General features: G+C 35.0%; 1 pseudogene; it reads left to right on the forward strand.

Moving 5' to 3' along the window:
* The first annotated feature begins 441 nt into the window (after positions 1–441).
* LOC129502370 (60S ribosomal protein L39-like) lies at positions 442–597 on the forward strand (annotated as a pseudogene).
* Positions 598–7,650: the final 7,053 nt, after the last annotated feature.

Consider the following 7,650-nt stretch of genomic DNA (forward strand, 5'->3'; position numbering starts at 1 on the left):
AGGTATGATTCCATTTCTTTTTTTAAAGAAAGTAAAGAACAGGAAAACAAATCTATTGTGTCACAGAGTCCGTCCATAATTTCTAATCTATGATAGGCATTTGTGGACTACCTAGAAAGGAGAACCAAGGCTCTTTTTGGAGAGATGAAAATATTTGATATCTTGACTGAGTTTGTGGTTACATGATTTGTGGAGTTATTAGAACACATGTATTTGAATAATTACAGTGGAGACATTTTATTTTATGGAAATTATACCTCAGTATGATTGTTTTTTAGGTGTAAAACTTACAAAAATACTTAAGGGACCACACTAAATGAACACTAAATAAATGGGATTGTATTATTTTACTTTCAAGACATTCAGTTACCCTAATTTATAAAAAAACAAATTCACCCTTTCCGCCACCATCCTGGTTGCGTGTGGTTGACTGTGATCACCATGTCTTCTCTCAAGACTTTCAGAATCAAGTGATTCCTGGCCAAGAAACAAAAGCAGAATCGTCCTATCCCCCAGTGGATTCGGATGAAAACTGGTAATAAAATCAGGTACAACTCCAAGAGGAGACACTGGAGAAGAACCAAGCTGGGTCTATGAGGAAGCATCACACATCATGAAATAGCAAACATAATTGGCACACATATTTAAGCCCCATGGAGATCTCATGTTCCTATCCTATCAATATGGAAACATCCTTTCTACCTGGCCAATAGACATGTCTTATCAAGGGAATGATTTTCTCTATTACTATGCCTCTATACCAGTAGGTTGGTTCAGTAATAAATGTGAGACCTTTCAGCTGAGCTGCTGTTGTGTCCTAATTTGTGAAGTACTGAATTCCCCCTCCTGTCAGATCTCACATAGCACTGTCTGATAGAACTTTCTGCAGTGATAGAAATGGCCCTTAACAACGAAGTATTGAAAGTGTGGCTAGGGGACGCCTGTGTGGCTCTGTCTGCTAAGCGTCTGCCTTTGGCTCAGGTCTTGATGGGGAGTCAGCATGTCTCCCTCTCTCTGGTCCTCCCCCTGCTCATGTGCTTTCTCTCAAATAAAATCTTAAAAAAAAATTCAAAATATTATTAAGAAAGCCTTGTAAGAATTGACACTGTGTATTTCCTTTTTGTTGTTGTTTTTGTTTTTTTTTATTGGAATTCAATTTGCCAACATATAGCATAACACCCAGTGCTCATCCCGCCAAGTGCCCCCCTCAACACTGTATATTTCCAATCTCTTTTGAGCCATGTTTCTTCTTTTACTGTATCCCAAATATACTAGCTCCTTTATTTTTCCAAGCTCTTATGTTCTTTACATATTATTACAGATAGATACTGTGCTCCCTTAGCTAATAAGTTCTTGCCTCCTCCCATCTCTAATCCATTAGCCTCTCCTTTTCTTGAGGCCCACAGATAAAGGTATCTCATTCATTTATTCGACAATGTTTACTGAGTATTTAGTATATCTCTGGTTCTTCTGGGCTCTGGGACATGACAATAAACAAGATACAGTCCCTGCCTTCTCAGATTTTCATTCTGGGAGGCGGTAGTGAAAATAAATATACAAGTAAACATGCCACAGTCAGCTGTCAATATGTCTTATTACTAAAAAATAACCATATTAAGGAAGTCTAACCCTTTCATACTGGAGGAGCGTTGATATTTTATGTAGATGATGGTGATGCAACATTGGAACAGAGGCCTAAGATTTGACAACAATGTAATTATCTGAGAAGGTGTGTTCCAGATGAAAGAAATAGCAATCAGATGTTTCCCTTGAATTTTTAGCTACTTCCACTGTTCTTTTTTATTTTGTTTTGTTCTGTTAGTGTGCTTATTTATAGTAAATACTATCAGAATTTTTAATTGTATTATGCATGGATTTGTCTTTCTTCAAAGACTGTAGGAAGAAGAATTTGTTCACTATTGTTTATAAACTTTAAAAAAAAGTATATGCCTATGAGAAGCATTAGCCAAATGTTTGTTGAATAACATGCTTCTAAGTATGAATAAGTACACTTTAGAAGATATTTCTCTACTACTATTTAATTCACAAAGATTTAGTTTGAGTAAGAGCAAATGAATCATCAGATTACTAATCCATCTTATTTAACGGGACATACAAAACAGACTGAAAATTCAGTTTGCAATAGGGATGGGGTAATAAGTTTTCTTTTCAACATGTTAAGTTCAAGATATCTGTGAGGCAGTCAGATGACGGTGCAAAAATAACATTTTCCTTGAAGCATTTTATTTAAGTTTCTCTATTTCTTTTAATACACTTATTCTTTTCATTTATTTAAAAAAAATTCTGTCTTCATTGCTCTCTACTCACAATTCCTTAAGCTACAAAGTTACCAATTAAGTTTTCCATTTCCAATAGTGTATTACTTATAATTCATCAAAGAGCAACTTTCAAGCAATAGGGTAGAGTAAGTCAAGTTTTAACAAATACACAAGTGGCACAAGATTATCACCATAATTAAGATTAATTATATAAATGACGATGATGTATTTGTATTATATGCAGAGTATAAAAACATTGAAAAGTATATTTCAATGGGTATTATGATTATCCCACTCAAATACAGGAAGCAGAATAACATTTTAGAATAAGCGTAGATTTTGAAGATCACTGGAAAATAATATTAAAAATTTTCCAGGGACTTATTAAACATTAGATATTTGTCTAAGCAAGTAACAGAGATAATCTAATTTGAATCTTACAACGCTGTTATATAAACACTACCTACATTTTGCAGATGAGGAAGAAAAAGCGCACAAAATTTAGAAAACTTAGGCAAGTCTCTTCACTAGGAAGTGGTTGCAACAAATTTTGAAACCAGGTTGCAGGATTCCAGAAGCCACACTTTCCATTCCTGGGTTTGAATCACTGCTTCAGATGATTAGGTTTTTATTTTATTTATTCATTTTTTTTTTTACCCACAAGTACTTATTTACTAGATAACTGAAGTTACATTTTTAAATTCTACAAGCATACATGATATTTTGGGAAATTAAATGAAAGTATATGTTTAAAGCTCCCAACATAATGCCCGGTTTAACAGAGACACAGAATTCTTAGTCTCCTCTTTTCTTAAACTCAAGGATGAGAGCCCCTGTTATTTCACATTCAGTTTCTGTTTGGATCAAGTTTCCTGTGGGCTCTTAGGGCTGCTAAATCAGATATCTCTTCACACATGCCACTTAGAAGAAGCAGGAACACTGTCTTCCTGCAGCTCTTGGGTCCTTAAATACAGAGTGAGAGCCTCTCCCTCTTCTGTCTGTGCCGCAGCTCACCGTGGGCATCTCCGTGAGGTCTGACCGGCACAGGAGCCTCCAACTCCTTGATAATACACAGAGAAACGTCTGCTCCCTGACTGAGGCTGATGGCAGGGGCTGCCACTCCCAGCGGGCTGTGACTTGGGCCACAAGCAAACACAGCATGTTACAGGCTGAATACACTCTGATGAAATAGGATTCTCTCCTCTATAGGCAGGTTCATTGGACTCCTTCAGATTAGGTTGAAATTCTCACTGGAGCAAGTAGATCTTGGAAACTAATAATATTTTTCATTATTCCTTTGAGATTCAGTAAGATGCAGTAAGAATTTCATCCACAACTACTAAATCACAAAGTGACTTCCGGTCAGAATTGCATTCTGCAATATTTTATTTTGATTTCTCAAGCCATTGTTTCATGTAGAGTCTTACCATTAATTAAAGGAAATATTTCTGGGGCGACTGGGTGATTCAGTCCATTAAGCATCTGTCTTCACTCAGGTCATGATCTCAGGTCCCAGAGCCAGCCCTGCATTGGGCTCCCCACTCAATAGGGAGTCTGCTTCTCCCTCTGCCCCTCATCCCACTGGTGCTCTTGGTCTCTCTCCAATAAATAAATACAATTTAAAAAAAAAAAAGAGAAATATTTCCAAATCTCAGTTTCCTCCCCACCTACCATTTTCTACTTCTCTGCATTAAACTTCCTTAAAGAAACTTTGTTTCATTAATATGTCATTGCATTGAGTACTTTTTTGTTGGTTTTTTTCAGAAGCTTTAGGTTGGTTTAGAGATACATAGGACATATTAAGCAGAAAGGGATGCACTATTTTATGTGTCATAGATGAGAGACACATCATACAATCGAGAAAAAGGAGGGTGGCCCTGGTTCACACTGTTCGTTAAATGATGTAAACATGAGGACTTAAAAGCCCTTACTTGCAGTCTAGTGCACTTCACACTTTGTCACACATTCTCATACAATTGAAATGAAAGACAGAATTTCTGATGCCAAATTAGCATAGTGCACTCTACTTATGTGGTATTATACACATTTATGTGATCTTAGCATATTTTTTATATACTGACCACATAGTTTAATAGATTAAAGATGGATATTCAGTAAGCTTCATAGAACAGGAATTTATTCTTGTTCATTAAAGGAAGTATTGAATTTTAGAGCCAAAGAAAAATAGAGCAAGAGCTGTAATACCAGTATTTTTCATTTTAATTTCAAAGATTTTTTTTCCTTTTCAAAGATGTAATGGAGCTTATGAAATACTATTTTTAACATATATCAGGAGATGAGCTTATACAAATTATAAGTTGGAGAATAGTTACCCAGGTAAGCAAAGTGGAACTTCAAAAGTAAATAGACTAATTTCCATACGATGAAATAATATTGATTAATCAATGATTTCATGTGGTGTTCTAATTTTAAAAAGTTCCCAAACCATGTTTCCCTTTAAAAATGTGTGTCTAAATTCACATCTTTCATATTCCTTTTAATCAATGAGCCAAGCTCACATTCCACACATTCCTTATCTGAGGATCTTGAAACAAGTCAAAAACTTTATGAAGAAAGAAAGAGAAGAGGGCAGCCCGGGTGGCTCAGCAGTTTTTAAAAAAGTAAAAAAAAAAAAAAAAAAAAAAACCTTTATGATATTGACTTTTTTCACCATGATATTTAATCTATATTATAACTGCCATAATCATAAGGAAGGAAATCCTCATAAGAGACAGGGAAGTAACACTATATTTGGAAGACTACAGACATGGGAAGTTGTATTCTTTTAATTCTTTAGATTCAAGTGAATCCCTTCTATTTCACTAAATTTTTCTATGTTCCTACCATAAATCTCTAAAATTGGATATGGTTGAGGTCTAATATAATACAATAAAGTATAATAATGCAGCTATCTTTTAAAATGACTATCACCAGAACAGAGGAAACATGTAGTTTAGATATGTATTTAAGAATCTTTCAAAAAAAAAAAAAGAATCTTTCTAAGATGGCAGTTGGAAATGATTAAAAAACTGCATTCTAGGCAATCAATGAAATAAAGCCATCTCTTTGAATTTAGATTCTAGTCATGCCATTATTTAAAATTCAGACTACCCGTGTAAAGTTTAGCAAAACCCAAAACTTGTTTATAGGTAGTAGAAGCTCTCCAGTATGACATGATTATAACTTGCAGTATGCAATACACCAAAATTTTGTTGAATAATGATACTATAAAATGATACAAAAAATTTTGGTACAAAAGAAACAGTAATTTCAAGCTCTGCCAAACCACTTGTTCCAAATCCTCATAAATAAGAATGCATAGTTAAGTTGGAAAATAATTAAGACATCAATGTAGACCAGAAAAAAATAAACAACTAACAACACAAACTGAATAAAACAAACAACCCATGGGGCAGTGATGTTGAAGCCACTAGGGACCTCTAGGTCTGGAAGTAGGCACTGGGGCCTGGCACCTCAGCTATTTTTTGGCCAACAGGGCTAAAATGTGTTTCATGAAAGATGGGTAGCCTGGAGCCCAGGCTTGAGTCTTAGAGCCGGATGAAGATAATGCTCTCCTGCTTATGAAGGGAGGCAGGGCTACAATTTACAACAAACTGCTAGCCCAAATGAGAGAAAGTAGAAATTCAGACTCTTGACCAGCAAGCAGTCTCACTGCTCTCTACTATGGTGCATTGACAGGATACTTCAAAATTCCAGCAGAGGACAGAGACTCCAACAAGATGTTGTCATGGAGGAGACAGGGGACATGCTATACAGCATAGTGTCTCTAGTCAGCAATTATGTAGCATGCACTCAAAAATTTGTTAAAAGGGTAGTTCTTATGTTGTGTTTTTTTTTTTTAAGGTTGTATTTATTTATTCATGAGAGACAGAGATAGAGAAAGACACACACAGGCAGAGGAGAAGCAGGCTTCACGCAGGGAGCCCAACGTGGGACTTGATCCCAGATCTCCAGCAGGCCCTGGGCCGAAGGTGGCACTAAACCACTGAGCTACCCGGGCTGTCCATATTAAGCGTTCTTCTAACACACAGGCATGCACACACACACACAAACCAAGGCACACAAAGACACAAGGAAACTTTTGGAGATAATGGATATGTTCATTACCTTGATTGTGGCGATGGTTTCACAGGTGTATTTATATATATATAAACTGACCGAATTTTATATATTAAATATTTGTAGCTTTTGTATGTTAATCATACTTAGTTAAAGCTGTTTTTTAAAGACTTAGAAACAACTATGTATAAATATATTTTAGAATTTTTATCAGAAGTTTTTTATAACATTTAAAAAATTTAGAACATGACATCATAAGCTTATGATGTTGAGTAGATTAAAATAAGAATATATATTATTTGATAGTCTATCTTCAGTATTAAAACTAGCAAAATATTTAGGCAAGTAGTAATAAATTCAACTTTTCCAAAAATCATAGAAAATATTTTGATTACTCTCTATTCAATCACATTAACCAAAATGATTATCCTTTCTCAAGTACACGTTATATAGTTGAGGTTGTGCTAATTTCTCTAAATAGGCTAACTACTTTAATCCACACAACTGTGTGAACTAATGCTACAACTACCCTCACTTTATAGATAAAGAAATTGGCACGTGGAGAAATTTATGTCTTGCCCCAAATCACACAGTCAACAAAGCCAACAGCCATTTTTGCCACAAAACACTTTGACCACTCTGCTTGAGCTTTTAGCTACCGCGCTGCATCTTTACTGGTAAAAGAGCAGGTGGTGTATATCTACCATGCCACATAGTTATTAAGAAATAGCGTGTGTCGTACAACATCTATAAAAACACCCAAACATTATATTTAATTCTACCATTTTGCAAAGTCAGTAAAAAATCAAATGTATGTAAATTAATAAATGTATCATGCAACAATCTGGAAAAATATGAACTATTTTTGTAGGTTATTATTATAAATAATCATAGAACATTTGGTATTGATAACATGTAGAAAGTCCTTTTAAACAAAGGCAAGAAAAAAAAGTAAGTGCAGCATTTCATCCATAACCAGATGGCCAGGCATACCAAATCAGTAGTATGTAAATAACTTCATTGCAAGGACACATAAAAAATGACGTTACTCAACATCTACTTTATACATAGATGATCCCTATGTAGACAAGACAAAAATATGTACTTTTTATTGTGACTAATGCAGTCCCCAGAGCTGCCAGTATCATTTTGCAGTTCATTTATATAAAGGTATGAAAACAGATGTGTCAGGAACATCTGGATCCTGTGCTAAAATCAACTATGAAATATAGTGCATATGCAGTTCAAAATGCACATAAAATAAAATGGGAAAATACAGTCAACTGTTAAG

Source organism: Nyctereutes procyonoides, unplaced genomic scaffold, assembly GCF_905146905.1.
Source record: "Nyctereutes procyonoides isolate TBG_1078 unplaced genomic scaffold, NYPRO_anot_genome, whole genome shotgun sequence".
Classification (NCBI taxonomy): domain Eukaryota; kingdom Metazoa; phylum Chordata; class Mammalia; order Carnivora; family Canidae; genus Nyctereutes; species Nyctereutes procyonoides.